Source organism: Ictidomys tridecemlineatus, chromosome 2, assembly GCF_052094955.1.
Source record: "Ictidomys tridecemlineatus isolate mIctTri1 chromosome 2, mIctTri1.hap1, whole genome shotgun sequence".
Classification (NCBI taxonomy): domain Eukaryota; kingdom Metazoa; phylum Chordata; class Mammalia; order Rodentia; family Sciuridae; genus Ictidomys; species Ictidomys tridecemlineatus.
This window is the reverse complement of record NC_135478.1, coordinates 176,290,752-176,311,112: the sequence shown is the minus strand read 5'-3', so window position 1 is coordinate 176,311,112 and position 20,361 is coordinate 176,290,752. Positions and strand designations below refer to the sequence as shown.

The following is a 20,361-nucleotide window of genomic DNA, read 5'->3' as shown; positions in this document are numbered from 1 at the left end:
GGGCTCCCTGCAGGCCTGGCACTCTCCTCCTCTACAAGGACTGCCACCCTGGCTTGCATAATAATTGCTTTCTTTCCTTTCTTTACGATTTTCTCAAAAAACATGCATTATAAACTGGACTCAGGGGCTCATGCCTGTAATTCCAGTGACTTATGAGGCTGAGGTAGGAGGATTGCAAGTTTGAGGCCAATCTCAGCAATTTAGCAAGACCTTGTCTCAAAATTAAAAAAATAAGATAAAAAGAGCTGGGGATGTAGCTCAGTGGTAAAGTACCTCTAAAGTTCAATCCCCAGTTCTGAAAAAAAAAAAGATTGTAAAAAATAAACTATGTTGCAATTTAGTCTTGCTTATTTTTTAATTCTTAAGAACCATTTCTTGTGTTCAACATTGAATTTATGTAATTTATTCATGTCATTTCCCTATAGCATGGTTTGTTCCTTCTCAGTGCTGTATAGTACTCCACTGTGTGAACACATCACAATCTATATTTCATAGTTGGTGGATAGTTGCATTGTTTCTAGCCTGAGGCAATAATGAACAACAAAGTTATGGATAAACTTCTGTATATACCCCCGTATACATGAGAAGTTCCTCTTAGATTTGCATACCCCAAGACAAAATTGTTGAGTTGTAGAATGTGTACATTTTCAGTTTTAATAGATAATGCCAAAGTGTTTCCCCAGATGGTTATAATAATCTACATTCCCACCAGGAGCATATAGATTTCCTGTTGCTTCACATCCTTACAATCAATTGGTTTTATCAGATTTTTCAAATTTTGCAAGTCTAATGAGTGTGTGTGGCATTTAATTGCAATTTTAATGCTTGGTTTTTGAACTCGAAGAACATTGAACTCTATTTCATACATTGATCTTTATTTTGCTTCTCTATTCTGGTGTCTACGAAAAGAACAGAAGTTCAGTGACTTGTTCAAAGTCACCCAACTAGAGCTGGGGATTCAAACTCAGATCTGCTCAGCTTGAAAGCCTGGCTCTTGACCACTCAGCCACCCTCAGGCACCGAGGTCCATCCACCCCTTTCTAGTGCTCTGTGGCCCTTCAGCCCCCACCCAGTTCTGTCCTAGCTCTCTCTTCCCGACCCTCCTTCCTCAGGACTTGGGCTGACCCACGATTTCCCTTTCCTGCTTTCCCCTGATGCAGCCTTTCTTATGACTCCAAGTTCAAGATGCCATCACTCACCTGGGTTCTCCTTCAAACTCCACGAGGGAGGCCTCGTCTCCACTTGGCCCTGTCCCCTCCATAGGCAGGCTTCCGTTCCAGACCACAGGGCCATGGTCTAAAATACTCTCCCAGCCCAATTGGCAGCTTGCCTTAGACAGGGCTGTGGATTCAGGGCTGGAGAGCCCAGGGCTCCCGTGCCTGCCTCTCCTCTGGAGCTTCCCCTTCCAGGCAAATCCTCGCCTGCTCCCTGGACATCTCATCATCCCCGCGATGAGTCCTGTTCCATCTGTCTTCCAACTCACCACCCTCTTCCTTTCCCCCTCAAGCCTCCTCCTGTCAAGTCTGTGGCCTAAATAACTCAAATGCAGTCACTTCTCTCCATGACTGGCCTCCACCCTCACCCAGGGGCTAACACCGCCTCTCACCGGGACACCCCCACACACACACCTCTTGCTCTCTGTACCCGCTCCCCCCACTTCCCCAGCCCACTTTCTGCACAGGGCCAGAGGCGGCTGTTGGAAAGGCCCACCTGATGGTGCCAGATTGTACGAGACCTCCCACTGGCTCCTCTTCTCTCTTGGAATAAAAACCAAAACCCTGAAGATGAACCACAAGGCCCTGGGGTTGGGGCCCTGCCTCCCTCCTCACCCTCTCTCATGCCACCTCCCACACCCTCCAGAGCGCAGCAGCTCCGGCCTCTTTGACTAGGTCGCAAGTTCAACCCCTTGCACATTCCCACTTCACTGTTATCTCAGTTGTAGGTCAGAACCGGTTCATCCAAACAAGAGATCCCCTTTCGCCTATCAGACAGGTGAAGATTAAAATGACTGATAACATCCAGCGTCATTGGGGCTGCGAGAAAACACGCCAGCTCCTTGGCACTCCCATCCAAGTACACCGCGAACGGTCAGAAATCCGGGAGCATCTATCATTGAAGTTATTCATACCCTTTGACGCTGCATTTCCACCTCTATAAACTTATTTCTTCATATTCATGTAGGAGGATATTCAAGCTATATCAAGCTAAAAAAAACATAAGAGTATTTATTACTCCTCTATTTTTATGCTTTTAAAGTAAATTATATGTAAACTTTAAAAGTTGGAGAAACAAGTGGAAAACCTGTTGGCAGTGACTGTCTCTGGGCGGGGGGAGTACAAGTTGATGGGGCATTTTTCTTTTCTGTTATGTATTTCTGTAATATTTGATTTTGCTATTTTAATACTATAGAACAATTTTGTAATCTGAAAAAATCTAATACAGTGAGAAGAGGTGATAATTGCACAATTTAGCCTCTCATGTCTACCTAGAGGAAGCTCTAGGAGGTCAGCAAATGTTTCTGTCCTAATCGCTGCTGATTTCCCAAAGCCTCGTCAGTGCCAGACATATAATAGGTGCTCACTAAACATTTATTAACTGGGTGAATAAACAGATGAACTGTTTACACGACCCACAGAACGTGGACCCATCAGTACTCCAGAAGTGGACCCCTGGCTGCCTCCTCCCCATCTTGAATTGAACCTCATTCTCTAAAACATGTATAGAAGTGCCTCCCCCCGCCCCACCCAATCCCTTGGACCTTACTACTAATGTTGAGCTTCCAGAGACATTTGTGCAAATAGTGAGTTTGCTTTACTCACAGTTCCTTGTCTGGAATAGTCACTCAATTTAAACATCTCCTGAGTAAATGAATACGTAGATAGAGTTGGTCAGAAACCTATGACTCAACTGACCCAGTAACCCTAACCCTAACCCTAACCCTAACCCAGTAACCCTAACCCTAACCCTAACCCTAGGTTCATTTTACCTGCAAGCCCCCGGGGCTACCATAACAAATCACCACAAATTTAGAGACCTTAAGTGACACAGATTTATTCTTTGACAGTTCTAGAGATCAGAAATCAAACATTGGTTTCACTGTGCCAAAATCAAGGCCACACTCCCTCCAGAGACTCTAGGGGAGAAATCGCTTCTTGCTTCTTGAGCTTCTGGTGGATGCCAGTGCTTCTTGGCTTGGGCGGGCTGCATCACTCTCGTCTTCAGGGCCAGCATCTTCAAAGCCTCCCGTGCTCCATCTTTACATTGCCTGCTATTATGGCTTGGATCGGAGGTGTCCCCCAGAGCTCCAGTGTGAGACAGTGCAAGAAAGTTCAGAGGAGAAATGACTGGGTTACAAGAGCCTTAACCCAATCAGTGAACGAATCCCGGGATAGGAATAAAGGGAGGTAACTGGAGGCAGGTGGGGCATTTGGGGCGTGGCTTGGGGTATATATTTGTATCTGGCAAGTGGAGATTTCTCTCTCTGCTGCCTGATCATCCTGTGAGCTGCTTCTCTCTGCCACACGCTTCCACCGTGGTGTTCTGTCTCACCTTGAGCCCTGAGAAATGGAACTTGCTCTCTATGGATTGAGACCTCTGAAACTATGAGCCCCCAAATAAACTTTTTCTCCTCCACAATTGTTCTGGTCTTTTCGTAACAGAAATGAAAAAACTAACGAAAACACTTCCCTCCTGTGAGTGTCATTATAAAACCTCCCTTGGCCTCTTTCTTAAGTAAGGATACAAGTGATGGCATTTAGGGCCCAGCTGGATAATCCAGGATAATATCTCCAGCTCAAGATCCTTAACTTAATCACCTCTGCAAAGACTTAACTGTATCATGGAACACTCATAGGATTCAGGGATCAGGACCCGGGATCTTTAGGGGGCCCCAGTCTCCTACAGATGTCATTAGTGAAACACCTTTGCAAAATCCAGACACGTCATGTATTCAGAATTCCTCTTCTCCATCCCTCTTGTAGGACCTGCCATGGAGAAGAATTGGCAAATGCTCTACCACTTTCAAACCCAGGCCTCAGAAAAAGAAAATGATGGGCCTAGAAATCCTTTACCACTACTCGCTTCCCTGGTTCACACATCCTTGAGAATCCAGAGGAGCTTAGGGAAGGGGAAGCTCCTCATTAGTGGTCTCCATCGAACATGCTGCCAACACCCACTGGGAGGAATGGACAATTCCTGAATGGGGAACAAGACAACCATTACTTACCAGCGAGCTTTGCCTATGGAAAGGTTTGGGCTTTGATCATATGTGGTTCCTCCCTCCCAGCAGTCTGAGGAGGGACTGTATTTTGGCTAAATTCATTCTTTGACGTTTTGTCAATATACACGGTGTATGTATACTGAGTAGGAAGACGGGGAGAGGGAGAGCAAATGGCACTAAATAGGCAGGAGAAAAATTAGTTTATCTTCCCCCACTTGAGGGGACCCTGATGCAATCCACTTAAAAGCATAGCCTCTGGAGAGGGCTACTAAAACCCTAATAGGGTCATTTCATAATAACTATTTTCAAACCCCTGGTCTTGACCACAGAGTTGCACCATAAACCTGGTTTCCTGCTGAGAGGAGCAGGCTATTTTACAGTTCTTACATTTTAAAAAAATTTTCTTTGTTTTTTTTTATTGTAAACGGACACAAGACCTCTATTTTATTTTTATGTGGTGCCGGGAATCAAACCCAGTGCCTCATGCAGGCTAGGTAACTGCTCTACCACTGAGCCACAACGCCGGCCCCATAGTTCTTACATTTATTTATCTTTCCTAATTTCTTATTTATTTATTTATTAGTTGTAGTTGGGCACAATATCTTTATTTATTTATTTATTTTTATGTGGCGCTGAGGATTGAACCCAGGGCCTCACACATGCTAGGCTAGCGCTCTACCGCTGAGCCGCAACCCCTGCCCTTTCCTAATTTCTTGTCAAGACAACACTGATGTGGGACTTTGGTCCCCATCCCCAGATCCCCACCCATGAATCCTCTTGAGAAGGCATCAGCAGCAGGATTTGGCTTCCATTGCACCTGGGCTGAATCTTGGAGTCCCTGCGGCTGGGCGGAAGTTCCAGAAGCTGAGAGCAAACTGCCTCTGCGTCATGGTGGTGTTCACCAGTCCTACTATGCTCAGCTCTGCCTGGGGCTCAGTGCTCATCCTGCAAGAAGAGAGAAAGGCTTGATGTGGGGGTGGGGGTGGGGTTCTAGTGACAACCAAGTGGGCTGTCATGAGGTCTGAAAGCGGGGAGAAGATTCTCCTCTCTCCCTCACCCCCCAGGTAAACACTGGCAGGGCCCAGCAGGCACAGGGGAGGACCAAAGAGAAGCAGGAGGCTCAGGTCTAACTTTAAAGACAAGAGGGGAGTCTTTGAGGCTCCCATGTGGTTCAAGTCAACAAAACCAGTGTCAGAGCCCAGCTACAAGCTCACCCACCTGGTCCTAGCCAGAACTGGATGCCGGGCAGGCCCTCCTCTGCTGAGAGCCACAGCCGAGTCGGAATGGCCCCTGGCATTTTGCCAATAGTATTGGTTGAGAGGCAAGCCATTAAGATGATGCTGGATTGATTTGGTTGTATATTAGACCTTGACTGTCCGCCTCGGCCTGCTACTTTGGAGTTCTTGAGCTACTCTGGAGTTCTCACGGGGATTCTCGGAGAGTTCCCATTGGTTGGGGAAGTGCCGGAGGAGGGATTTCCGGTTGGTGTGTGGTGTGTCCCCAGGGAAGGCCAAGTGTGTGGCGTTCAGGAGAGTTACCGGGGAGCCTGTGTGGAGTGTGATGGTGGAGTTCAGAAATAAAGTTTGCTTCTGCTTCAGTGGCCGTGATTTGTGCCCAGCCAGACTGTGGCCCTCCTCCATGGTGTAGGGAATCTGCCATGAAGCCTGGAGATTCCATTCCATGAAAGCTGTTGCTTTGGGGGAACTACAACAAAACTGGTGGTTTTTGACCATGTATGAGATTCTTGGGTTGGTGCCAGAAAAAAAATTTTTTTGAGAACACATCAGTATAATTACAAAGCACATCGATGGGACAACATGATTCACCCTGCAAAAAATCTAAACAAACTAGTCCCTTCCAAGTCCCATGATAGCCTTCCATGAATGGAGGCACACATTTTGTGGTTGAGGGAAAGAACGCACATCACCAGCTCTTACTTGCAGTGACTTATCTGTGAATTTGTAAAGTGACTAAAACCCCTCGAGAGGTTTCCTGAACTATAGAAATAGAAACAAAAATTATACCTCATCTGTGAGCTCAGACTGCAAATTTGAAACAAGGAGCTTAAGGTGTTTGAGAGCATCAGATGAGACTGAAAATTTCACAGGATTTCATTGAAAATTTGGTCATATAAAAAAAGTATGTAACTCTATAATGGAGAAGACTGATAGATATAATTACATACAAAATAAGGACTTCTGAATCTACACATACACATGCACACACAAAAGTCTCTATAAAAAGTTAAAAGACAAATAGCAAATTAGAAAAAAAATTTCAACATAACAAAGAGGGTTATTTTATTATTAGGTAGGGGAAAGATGAACATCGTAATGAAAAAGTGGGCAATTTAAAAATAAAAATATACAAATCATTAATAATCAAAGATACAACTTAAATAACCAGGAAATAAAATTCTCTCAGATTGAAAGATGAGAAAGAGTGACAGGCTCAGCAGACGAGGCTGTGAGGGAGTGGGATTCTCACACTCTCCAACAAAGTTTGGCAATTCCAAAATTTTGCATGCATATCCTATCCCCTTTGACTTGGCAGTTTCATTTACAGAAAAGCATCTTTAAAACATAACATTGAGGACTGAGGCTGTAGCTCAGTGGCAGAGCGCTTGCTCATGTGAGGCACTGAGTGTGATCCTCAGCACCACATAAAAATAAATAAAGGCCTTCTGTCCATCTACAATTACAAAAAAATTTTAAAAAACATAACTATGGATATACAAAAGGATTTAGCAACACAAAACATTCATTACAGTATTGTTAAAAATAATTTAATAGAAGAGGGACCAACAGATTGGAGGAAGGAGACGGAGAGGGTGGGAGAAAGGAAGGGCATCGGGAAGTACCGAGGATGGAAATCTACCAAATTACGCTATGTCTGTGTGCAAATGAACCACAACGAATCCCACTTACCTACACAACTATCATGCACTGATTAAAATAATAATATTATTATTTATTACAGTTATGGTTCACAAATTAAACTAATGATCCAAATAATAATAATAAATCATATCGAGGGGAGGGAGGAAGAAAGGGAAAGAGCAGGTACTAAAAAATGAAACTGATCAAACTGTTATGTGCACGTATGAATATGGCATAATGGTTCCCACTACTATGTATAATTATATATGTATAATATGTATAAAAAATACATTTAAGGCTGGGGTGTGGCTCAGTGGTAGAGCACTTTCCTCATACGTGTAAGGCGCTGGGTTCAATCCTCAGCACCACATAAAAATAAATAAATAAAATAAAGGTATGGGTCCATCTACAACTAAAATATATATATATATATATATATATATATATATATATAATATATATAATACATATACATATATATCCTATCCCTTTTGACTTGGTAGTTGCTAAATCCTTTTGTATTCCATAGTTATGTTTTTTTTAATTTTTTTTTGTAATTGTAGATGGACAGAAGGCCTTTATTTATTTTTATGTGGTGCTGAGGATCGTACCCAGTGCCTCACATGAGCAAGCGCTCTGCCACTGAGCTACAGCCCCAGCCCTCCATGGTTATGTTTTAAAGATGCTTTTCTGTAAATGAAACTGCCAAGTCTAAGGGGATAGGATATTATATATATATGTATATAATATGTATAATATATATATAATATATATGTATATATATTTTTAAATAATGTATTTAAAAGCTGAAACAATCTAAATGCCCCAAATTGGGGGTTCATTAAATATTTAAGAGCTTAAGAATAAATATCCACTAGAATATTATATAGTCCTTCAAAGTGATTTTTAAAGTGATTATTAAAAAGTGATTAAACTGGCTGGGGGCTGTGGTTCAGCGGCAGAGCGCTGAACCTCATGCCTAGCATGCCTGAGACACTGGGTTCCATCCTCAGCACCACATAAAAATAAACAAATAAAATAAAGGCATTCTGTCCATCTACAACTACAAAAATAAATAAATAAATAAAATAAACCCAAATTTTAAAAAAGTAATTATACTGATCTATCTTAACTAGGTTATTCTATAGTTCTAAATACATAATATTATGTAGTATGTTTATATTCATATCCATATTTGTATATATATGGGATGCCAATTCCAAATAAACTAACTTAGGCTGTAAGTTTCTAAATATAGAAATTTAGATTGATTGATAAATGGATAAATAATATGTGGATAGTACATATAGATATATATGCATATAAATAATAATTTCTGGGTTATAATATTCTTACTTATGCCTTTCTCCATTGCTAATGTTTTACAATGACCGTTTTATCTGTAAGGGAAAAAAATATGACCATTTCAAGAAGACAGAATGCATAGGCAGGCAAATAAATACCCATAAGCTGGGAGTATCCCTATTGGCCACTGAGAATTCACAGACTAATCAAGAAGTCCAAAGTACATCACTTCGAATTAGGGTAACCATTATAACTTATCATCCAAACATGGACATTTTAGGTTCCAAAGGGGAAGCTATCAATAGTTTTGCTGGTGTGACCAGCGTAATCCGGGACTCCCCAGACAAACTCAGCCACTTGGGCAGCCTAACTGAAAGTTGTTTTTTTTTTTTTTAACCCTGTCTCTGAAAATGACCCAGTATTGGAGTGTTAGAGGGTAAACCCCAAACACAGAGACGACCCTTTTATCAGCAGAATGGGGTGCAGTTTCTAAACATGCCAACAAGATGGTTAAAGAATCTTTAAAAGTTCATTTTTCTCACCTAATTAGCTCATTCATATCAACGGAGGTCTAATTTTAGAGATCTGTTCTTTTTTTTTTTTTGAGAGAGAGAGAGAGAGAGAGAGAGAGAGAATTTTTAATATTTATTTTTTAGTTCTCGGCGGACACAACATCTTTGTAGAGATCTGTTCTTGATAAAAAATTATTTCTCCGAGAAATAATACCACTTGGCTGAGAACACGCTGTCGTTTTACCCATGTTATGTGACACTGTAGATTTAATCTTGGAAACACTGTGTGACTCTCTTAAATGCCTCTCCACTCCAGACCCCCTGAGACTTACCTGTGGCGAGGGCCTTGTTTTAGGGAAGTGTCATCTCTGTGACCCGGGCTCTTCCTGAAGATGGCTGTGCCCCCATCAGTCACCACTGGGTCACTCTGCCCACCGGCTATTTATATCCTCCCAGCCTGTCCAAGTCCAGCTCAGGTTTCTCTCCTCTCCCAGGGCTTTGCTGTCCACCACGGCAACCTGTCCTGCTCAGCTCCTGTGGCATTCATTATCTGCAGTCAGATCAGCGCCGGCTCACAGGCCATCCTGTTCTCTAATTTTTGATTGCACATCCGTCTCCCTCACACCAAGCAGTAAGCTCCTGGTGAGAAACAGCTCTCAGGCTGTCCCACGTGGCACTTGGTACACCACCAGTTCAGGTAAATCTGTCAACCTCTCCTCTGCCAATTATAAAGTGGGGGTTGTAATTCCTTAATATACTCCATCTCAACCCATCCAGGGTAGTTACTAGGCTTTATATGAGACAATTTTATTAGTCCAATTCCCTGAATGCCGGGATATTTGCATAAATAGAAAAATAAAGACTTTCCCAAGAGAAGCAACTGCTGAGGCCTTTCTCCTCTAAAACACTACGAGATGACTCACACCCGAGACTCAGAACAAACTTAGAACAGGACAATCCCATTGGAGGGGTAGTGTGGGCATAGGTACGTAGGATAAAAGCTTGGGCAGGCTATTTTAACACTCACTATACTATCACTCCCATCTTACAATGTTTTACTGTTTTTATTTTTTATTCTCCCTGTATCAAAAGACCAATGTGAATTTATCAGTCCATCGATTCTCCAACATTTGCCCCCACCCTCCTAAGAGTCGAGAACCTGCCGTTACTTGGTATTGATCGTAACCTAAGCAACACACATTGCTCCATCAATCGTGGGTCAATCTATAATTGAAACGATACTCTTTGCACCTCCCCACTGCCAAATTTATTAAACTGGTACACACGTCGATGTCTCTTTCTCTAAGCCAAGCTCAGACGGAGACTTAAGGGTGACTTAAGCCCCAACTACAGTGTGAACGATCAAAATGAGATTCCCAAGCCATTTGACTCATCCAGAATCCCAGGCAGTGTATTTCTCATGCACGACAGATTCCTTGGGAAATCTGTCAACTCAAGTGCATTTCTTGTAACGTGCATCACTCCACAACACCAACACAGCACCCTGCAGGGGAGGGGGACTCCTAGTCAAGCAAAAAGTAAGACTTGCAGTTGAACTGAAGAGTCAACAGCACCATTCCTTCTGCTACTTCGGCTAGCATCATACTGAGGATTAGGGAAAGACACACCTTCTTCAAGAAGCCTTGCTTCCCTCTGATAGAAAACAGTCTTAATGTTCCCGATTTTCTTAGAATAAACCACTTCATAGCCATCTGCTAACTAAGCCATCATAATAAATCTATGACATCTGTAATGTGAATAGCGATCCTTTAGAAGCAGCAGGAATGTGCAGTGTACAACCTACGCGTCAATGTGGGCCAGGTGTCTATAACTTGAGAATATAAGAAACCAGTGGAAGGGAGCCATTCTGTATTTTACTTACCCCCTGAGCCTCGATTTCATCATCTGTAAATTGGGTGTAATAAGAGCTATCTGGCATGGGTATCTTAGCACTGATCAGCCTTCCCATTGGAATAGTAAAGCAATGGTCTGTAAATGATTCCGACAATAAGAAGGAGACATTACTTGATTACCACGTAACCAGAGCCATAAGACGGACAGCTTACATTCTCTTCGCTTTTTACAAGTATAATTCACCCCATCATCAAATTTGGGTTTTGAAATACTGAACGTGAAAAGACCTTGAAGATTTTTCTAGTAGCCATGATGGGTCTCACGGCCCTCACCACACATGCTTTTTAGATTTCTGTGTGATCAGAGACGCCCACTGTGGCAAAGTTGTTAATGAAGGCTAGGCATTGGTCAAAAAAAGAAAAAAGAAAACCTGAAGTTAACTAGCCTACATCAGGGTTTCTCAATCTCAGTCCCATCACGTTGGACCAGCTGAACTTGTGGGAGGCAGTGTTGTGTGTCTCACTGTAGCGCATTCAGCAGTACCCTGGCTTCCACCCACTAGATGTCAGTAGTACCTTCACGCCCCCACCCTCATGACAACCAAAAACGTCTCCAGACACAGCTAAATACCCTCTGGGAAGAGGGGGTGATGAAATTGTCCTGGGTTGAGAAACCCTGGTCTACATGGGAACTTAAGCCCTCGCGTGGTTCTTGTGAATTAGCAAGCTGACTTCCAATCAAAGGAGACCTGGCCTTTAAGTTCTGCTAGGACTCTTCTGTGACCTTAAGGATACTAGGCTTCTCTTTTCTGTCCTATAACTGAAATTCAAATGCTGGCCCCTGCTTTCCAGGACCTCTCTCTTTGAGAAGGAGCTGGAGCTCGGGTGGAGGGAAAGGTATTTGGGCATGGCAGCCCAGGCATCCTCCTGAGCTCTCTGGGGCAGGGCCACCTTCTGAGGTCCCAGCACTGTCACCTTTCCCTGAATAATGGTGCTGCTACCACATAGGGCTGGCCTGAAGTAAAGCTGCATCACTTGGGCCTTCTGCGGGGGCTCCCCTGTATGGATGAGTCCTTGGCTTTCCCTAGCCAGCTGTCTAGGGCTAGGTCATTTCATTAAAGACAACCCAGAAAACCTTACAACTGGACACTCGAACTGAGGTCATCCCAGACAAGTCCCCCTGCCGCAGTCTGGCTGGGCACAATTCAGGAGCCACTTGTCAAAAGAAACAAACTTTATTTTTAGAACCACACATGCCAAACAAAACAGCTCCTCAGGAAAAACCCTCAGAGCCCAACTGCCACCACCGGCTTCCCACAAGCCTCTCAACCTCCCCCACTCCTCCTGCTCTTGAAGCCGATTGGCTGGGTCGCATGGGCGGAGCCAAAAAAAGTCCCCCAATGAGCAGCTCCATGGTCTGAAAGGGCGGGGAAACAGCCCAATGAGCATCACCGCAGAGGAGCCAATCAGTTGGCAGCTAGAAGTTTGCTGGGGCCGCTGTGAGCCAATCATCAACTGGCAGCTAGAAGTTTGCTGGGGCCCCTTCGGCTGTGGCTCTCAACATCCCCCTATAGGATGCTGCCAGGTCCAGCCCTCAGCCAGAGTCCACCTGCTCAAGGGCCCTGATCTCACCTCAGGCCTGCTTCTTCCCTTTCCCCCAGCCTTCATTTCCAAGGCTCCTTTGACTGACGGATGGGAGTGTCCACCTCATTCAGGAAAATCCCCAACTACTAGGTACAGGCAGTGGCCTTTCCAGAAACTTGGAAATGCGTTTCCCTAAGTCTGAGATATTTGGTTTGGAGAATCACTTTGGGGGAAACTTCACCAAGATCTAAGCTGGCTGCAACCACTGAGCCCATGTTCACAGAATCCTGTGCACGGGGAGTGAAGTTAGGTTTCCTGCAGCCTCCCTGACAATGTCCACGCTCCATCAGGACATGTCCTGTGGAAAATTTCACGTACAACGCACTCCTCAGGAATCACAACCACTTTTTTAGAAAATCTTTTAAATCCATAGTGGAATGAAGACTTTTTTTTTTTCCCCTAATAGAAAGCAAAGCATATTTTTCAGCAAGAGTAATTAAAACAGTGTGGAATTGGTACAGGAAAAAACAGTTTAAGCCATGGAACAGAAAAGAGAATTGAGGGATAGACTCACGTATTTCAAAGACAAGTATGAGGCAGATCTCTACAGAAAGAATGAATTATTTCATATGTGGTGCTGAAGGCAACTGGAAATTGGGGAAAAAAATTAAAAAATTAACTTTTGCATCATATCATCAGCTAAAACAACTTGGAAAGGTACATGTAAAACAAAGACCTATAAAGCATAAAGAGAGAATGCAAGAAAATATTTTCTGACCTTGAGGAAGAAGCAGTCTTAAGAAGACACAAAGTCTGATACATCCAACTACATCCAAATGGGGAGGAAAAAAAAGTGTATGGAAAAAAACATCATCAACAAGATTAAAAGCAGAGAAGCAACAAGCTGGGAAATTACATTATTAAAAGATCTAAATTTAGAATGTATAGACAAGTCCTACAAATCAATACCAAGATCTAAAAATACCAATAAGAAATCATCAAAAGATACCAACAGCAATTTACAGAGTGAAAATTTAATGATCATAAGAAAAATGCTGCAAAAATACCCTAGAAACAAGGGAAAAACGAGTTAAATATTTTTTTTACTCATAATGTTGGCAAAAGTTAAAATATTTGAAAATGTTGAGAACTAATTAGGGTGTGAAGAAAAGGGCACATTCCTGTACTGCGTGTGGGAGTATACAGTCAGCTGCCTCAGAAGACAATTTGGCAGAACTATTACCTTGGAAAATGCACATACCCAGCAATTCTACTTCTGTGTAGAAATACTCCCTCAGGTGCCCAGAAAGCAGATATAAAAATAAAGATGATGACAAACCTATTTTTTATAAAACCAGAAACCTAATTGTCCATCAAGGAGACAGTAAATAAATAGACTCTAGATCATTTTATGGAATACTATGCAGCAGTTAAAAAGGGCGAGGTATTCTACATGTAAAGACATGTAATAGTATGTGTGAGAAAAAAAATTTGCAGAAAAATGCCCACAAAATAAAGCTATTCATATTTAAACATGCACACAAGTACACATACACTCACATGCATGCAGCAGTATCATCTACACCTGTAATAATAGATATTGAATGTAGATAAATGTAAAGAAATGGCCGTGGAAAAAAATTCCTCCAGACCTAGAGTAGGGGAGTGGCCGCGTTTGAAGGGAATAGTAAAAGGAAAACTCTCCCTTATCTCTATTGTTTTAATATCTTTGGAGGAAAACCTGTCCCTATAGGATTTTTAGAATTCAATATTAAGTTTCTTTTACAAAAGAAAAGAAATATATGCTTCTAAGATGAAAAAAAATTACCAGAGACTCCCATTCTGCTTACACTGTCATGGAAAGGAAGCTTTGTCCCCAACCAGATTGGATTTTGCAAATCCTTTGCATAACAAAAAGGTCTTACAGGGTCCGTCCTGAACAAAGCACTAATGACTCTACCAGGACACACAAAAGTCAAGATGAAGTTTGGGGCAGGAGTTTCAGATAGGGGTCTCCACATCACTGTTGCAAGGGCAACGACTCAATGCCAAGGTAAGAGCAGAGCTTCAGTTTCCTTTCCAAACCAAAGGATGACTGCCAGGAGCAAGCACATGTGCCCTTCCCCACATCAAAGCGCCAGACTGTTTCCAACTGGCCACTGCTGTCTAGAACGTCAAATGCAGTGGTACTCCAAATTACACAGGGAACGTGTGTGTATGTGTGTGTGTGTGTGTGTGTATGTGTGTGTGTGGTGCTGGGGATTGAACCCAGGGCCTTGTGCATATGAGGCAAGCACTCTACCAACTGAGCTATACCCCCAGCCCCCACTGTCTGCTATCTCCCAGGCCTATGCCAAGGGCTCAGTACCCAGAATCCTACCTGATCCTCACAATAATACCAAGAGAAGAGCCTTAGTACCCATTTAACAGCTGAAGAAACTGAGGTTCCAGTGGATTAAGGAAGCAGATCGATCTCCAGCAAATGACTGAAGGGCGATTGTGACGTTCACCACTGACCTCCAGATCTTGCTCTGGCCTCCAATCTGCACTGCCTCCCCAATTGTGTTACATGGTGAGTCTAGAGAGATAGATAGGCTTGGCTCCAATTAATATATGTACATAAATGTTAAATTTATTCATATTTAGGTGAAGGGACAAAAGTGATTTCTGTTAGAGAGAGAGAGAGAGAGAGAGAGAGAGAGAGAGAGAATGGGCAGTGGTTAGGAATGGGGCTGGATCTGCTGTATGCAGGGAAGGGAGTTCTCCACCACCTGTGGCACCGGAGTGGTTCTGGAGAGCCATGAGTGCCGGGTTTCTGTTCTCGCAACTAAAAGGCTCAGGGGTCACTCTGGTTAAACTGGGCTAACTGGGCTGCACGAAATAATCACACAAGAGACACAAATACCTTTTTCTTTGGGGTCGCTGTGACGGCTCCTCTGACCTTAAGGGTCCGCAGGAAGAGAGAGAGCAAAAGCAGGCGATAACCCCTTTTATTGAGGAGAAGCTATTCAAATGAGGCAAGGGGTCAGGTTTCAGGGGGCTGAGTCTATCTTCATGATGTCCACTGTCAGCAGGTTGACTGACACCTGGGTAGGCCACACCCAAGGGCACAGGAAGAGGAGGGGACACACACAAGGCACTTCCATGGAAGATTCTATCCTAAACAGGGCAAGGGGTTATATTACAAAGGAACAGGTGAGCATAGCTTCACCCATGGGGCTGTAGCAAGACACACCCATTTCTGTGACTGAGCGCCTCAGCACCCAGCTGGGAAGTGTAACTCAGTCACCCGTAAGGTTGGCCTCTCACACATGAGGACTCCTGAGGGTTAGGGCAACAACACATTCCCACTCAAGCTCCTCTGCCCCAGTCGGAATGCCAATTTCATGTTTTTCCAGTCACATTTATTAACGGTATCCAGACTTGCACATGGCTGGGGGCCCTCGTGTAACCAGTAAGCACAATCCTGGATTCCTCTCTTCTTTTCTACTCCAATTGCTACTGGGGGGTCTATTAGCCCAGTCCTGTTTTTAATCCATCAGGATAGGAGGGGCAAGAAAAAGGGAGGTATAGTTGTCGACAAGGAAGGTAGAGGGTACACGTGCCCTCCAGATGCTGAGAGATTTTAGAAAAAGTAACCATGTATGTGATGACACCCCCCCCTCCACCAACAAAATCCCCTGGGAGAGCGGGTTGGGGAAATACATTCCAAGAGAAGAGAAGCAGATGGGATGGATGGATTCAACCAAGGCAAAGAACACCCAACAATTCCAGGGATACCTCATTTCAATGGAACATGCTCTTTCTCCTCTCTGCCTCCAGGTAACTCCCAACAAGCATCTAGGTAGGAAGCCAAGGTCATCTCAACCCCCGCAGGCATTTAATAGCCCCAAATGAGAGAGCACATTCCCCTCTTCTCTTCTGTTCAATACTATGATGAAAATAGCACAGAAATCAGGCTAAGTGAATGCAGGATACATACAAGAGGCACATTTCTACAGAACCATGTGTTATTCAAATTAAATAGGTATTTTTCCCATTGTCATCTCCATAGAATGGATTTCTTTATTTGATCTATGGGAGAGAGTCTCCTTTTTAATTAAACCAACCACTCTGTCATTTTTCTAAGAAAGATAATAAAACAATAAAAATATTTATATCCCCTTTATCTTCCTAAACATTAATCATGAGGGGAAGAGAGTGTGAGGCCTTTGCTAGAGAGTTTATCACACAAACATTATACTAACATGCTTTAAATTACTGTTTTGCAGGTCACTTTATTCCTATTAAGAGTGTATAAGATTCTTATTGACTCTGACAGTATGTGCAATCATTTACTACCAAAAGGAATTCAGATCTGCAGTAAATTTGCCATAAGCATGGTTGATATATGAATATAAATGTATATTTGACAATACATATGCACCATGTTGACCTGGACACTAAGCAAACTGACCTCAATTTTCATCCAAAGTGAAATGTAAACACCTAGTTTGATGAGCAATGCTTTCTTTATTCTTTGCTCCCAGCTATGCAATTTAATTGACAGCCGTGTTATCCAGCAAAGTCATAGGTGGTTTACAGTTTCACCAATTTGGGATTATAACCTCTAGTCAGTGGAGAAACTGTGGAGTGTTTAGACTACAAACCACAACCACACATCTCTCTAACGGCACCAATTCACATGTATTCTGATTATCAATTAAACACGGCAATGTAGCCAATATTTGTAGAGATGCTAGATTTCAGCCCACACTTTACTATGTCACAAAGTAAAATCCTCCTAGCTAGGAGGGAACAACTTCTAGAATGTCATGCCATCTTCAGGGTTTTGGATAATAGCTTACTATTACCCAGAAGTCCTGGGTAATACTCTGCAGGGGAAGTAAGCTAATGTTAAAATATGAAACCATTGACTTTTTTCTCTGTAATTGAGGGTCCCAAACATCGGACAGTAAGCCATCTTTGATTTCTTTCTTTCTTTTTTTTTTCTTTTTTTCAGTGATATAAGTGTCTCTCGGGAAAGGAGACAGAATTCTGGAAGCTCAAGTCACTGGTTCCCAGAAAGTGAACTTATTCACATGTCTAAGGACAGGATTCTGCTCCTCCCTGCCTGTTGGACTAAGGACCTCAGATCTTCACAAGCCACGAGTCTTCTGGGCACAAGGTACAGAGGTTTCCTGCCACACAGATCTCTTTGTAGGACAGCTCACGACGTGGCAAGGGCTTCCTTTAGAGCAAGAGAACAAGCAGGATGCAAGTCACATGATTTTGTAACCTAAGCCAGAGGTGATATCCCATTACTTTTCCTATATTCCATTTGTTAGTATTCAGCTGGTTAATATTCTCTAACACTATCTCCTCTTCTCCACCAGCAAGCACCAACCAGAGTTCAAATCAAGTCACCAGGTCCAGCCCACACTAAAAGTGCAGAGCTGGGGATGGTAGAGTGACTGCCTAGCAGGCAGGAGGCCCTGGGCTCAATCCAAATGTAAAGGGAAGGGAGTCACCCAAGATGTAACGCCCAGAAGGTAGGGATTACTGAGGCCATCTTTAGAGACTGCTTGCACCTTCCTTGCATGCACAATAATAAAGGAATAAATACCTTAAGAGACCATGAATAGTGGGGATAAAAGAAAGGAGATTGGGAAGGGAAAATGTTCCAGTGATATACTGATTATTTATGCCTCTGCTGGTACTCACTCTCAGACAAACAACCTATCCTGTGACAAGTGTTTTGTTCAGAGAGTTCTCTGACACTGTCTCCTCTTCTCCACCAGCAAGCACCCCCAGAGTTCAAGTTCCAGCTCTTCATACCATGAACATTTCAGCATTATTTTTCTAATCAGCTCCCATACTCCAATATGTCCAGGACACTTAAGCCAGAATAATTTAAGTCACATTTTAACTTATCTCCAGAAAGCTCTCAGTGGCTCCCTAATGTCAAACAAGATCTAGACTCCATAGGCTGCCATTCACTGCATCATTTGACCCAGGCCTGGCTAGCAAAACTCATCATCCCCAAACCTCCAGGAACAATTCCAGCATCCTAGGCAAACCAGCAGAGACATGAAGCCTATGCTGATATCATCTTCCCCCTACCTTGGCGAGACCAGTCTTCATCTCGTCATTATAAATCCTTCCCAATTTTCAGGATGCAGAACAGAGCCCATCCTCTCTGTGACACATTTTGTGATCACTCCTAACTATTTCAGTTCCTCCTATGAACAAGCGAAGCTGCAAGAGACCACAGCACTTACTACATTGGCCAGTCACTGTACATGCGTCATGTTTCTCTAAGGAGTGGATAAGCTTCTTTCCTCTCTTCTTCCAGAGACCACAGCATGCACCTCTGTGAGGTCCAAGAGAGATCTCACATGTCTTCCCCTCCTGAGGGTGGCTGGTCCATGAGAGATAAGGTTGGTTGGAAAGATGAATGGATGATGGATGGATGGATGGATGGAAGGAAATGTCAAGCACAGTGTTTAGCATCTCATAAGAGGTCAACACATCATAAATATTTGTTACCACCACTGATCCTAACAATGTGAAATCTGCACCGTAGTTCTGTGTAGGAACCCTTCCCAAAGAGAGCAAAAGCAAGTGAGATTTACCCATCTTGGACATAAATAAGACTATGCACTTCAAACATCACAGCTGAGGCAAATTTGTAGCTCTCCCTTCATCACCCATTCTAACACTGGCCTTCAGACCCAGGATGCCAAGTGCCAGAGCCTTAGATGACCCAGCCAGGACAGAACTCAGTCAATATAAAGCAAGTTTAAATCAATATTTCAGCAACGAGACAGATGAGCACTTGGGAAACAGCACTGGTGAGAACTAAAGAGTGCTGGTAAAATAGAGGAAACATTATCCATCGTGAGTGGAGGGGCGCCCACATAGTTTGGGTACTTTCTAAAAAAACAAACAAAAAAAACATTTTCAAAAAGATGACAGAAGACTTTTTAAGGTCTTTGTTATCTACATCTAGGGACAGAGGGATACCCTGATTAAAGCACAGAACGTCCAAATTCCAGGGGAAACCTAGCCCTCCCTTTCTAGTTGGAGCAGTTAAGCCTGAAGCGGGTCCTCCTAGGTATCAGATTCCTGGCGGTAGCATGCCTGCGCTATTCCTGGCCACCTTCATCTCACCGTAGGGAGCGCAGGAAACTGCTACAGGGATAGGCCCGCTAGCATCATTTCCCAAGAAGAGAAATTTAGCTCTCCTGCTTTGGTGAGAGAGGTAAGTCTCCGCGGTGGTTCTGAGAGCCCGGGGCATGCATCGCGCAGGGTACCCGGGGGGCACCGCGGCTCAGACTGAGTTTCGAGTTTTGCATGCCCCGAAGCCTGAGATAGGAAGGCACAGCTTCTCTTGCCCCCAACTTACCTGCATTTAAGGACTCATTGGTTTCACCTCTCAGAGGCATCCGCAGAATCCCCAAGATCTACGGTCCACCAGAGACTGATAGGATGAAGGGGATGGTGGCCAGGACGCAAGGTCACTAGGGTCCCCACCCTCCTTGGGGTGGGGGACGTGCACACCTACTCGGCTCCCTCCCATTAAGCCGACAGGATCTCCACAGGGGCGCCTCACCGTGGGCGACAGGGACCCGAGGAGGGAGGGACACACAAGCAAAACTTTGGGTCCTCTGGCCGCAACTCTGCACGAAAGACAACCCCTTCTTCGGCCCCGAGTCGAGCCGGCCGCTCAGATCCAGGCTCTGGAACTCGGGGTGGCGTGGGCGAGTGGAGCCGCAGCATCTCGGTGCCCCGAGAGCGAGCGCCGCAGCCTCGGTGCTCCGGCACGCGGCGGTGGCCGGGCCGCGCAGCCCCTCCCTGGGCGTGCGGGCTGGCCGCCCGGCGGGCGGGCGGGCGGGCAGGCTGCAGGGCGCCTCTCTGCTGCCCCTGGCGGCCGCGCGCGCCGCGAGCAGAGCCGAGCCCGGCCGGGCTCCCGAGCGCCCGCCCCTCCTCCTCTCTCCTCCTCCACCTCCGCCTCCCTCCTCCCATCC

The 20,361-nt window shown here is 44.2% G+C and overlaps 1 long non-coding RNA gene and 1 other non-coding gene across 3 annotated transcripts; both read right to left on the bottom strand.

The window, feature by feature from the left end:
• Nucleotides 1–3,025: 3,025 nt before the first annotated feature.
• Nucleotides 3,026–20,221, bottom strand: LOC144375407 (uncharacterized). Of its 2 annotated transcripts, XR_013435229.1 has the most exons (3): nucleotides 19,740–20,221; nucleotides 9,248–9,449; nucleotides 3,026–5,164 (listed from the first exon to the last, which is right to left on the bottom strand). It is a non-coding gene; the product is annotated as an uncharacterized LOC144375407 (long non-coding RNA). The 2 variants fall into 2 exon arrangements; XR_013435228.1 differs by lacking the exon at nucleotides 9,248–9,449.
• Trnam-cau (transfer RNA methionine (anticodon CAU)) lies at nucleotides 14,599–14,672 on the bottom strand. Its single transcript has one exon. It is a non-coding gene; the product is annotated as a tRNA-Met (tRNA).
• Nucleotides 20,222–20,361: the final 140 nt, after the last annotated feature.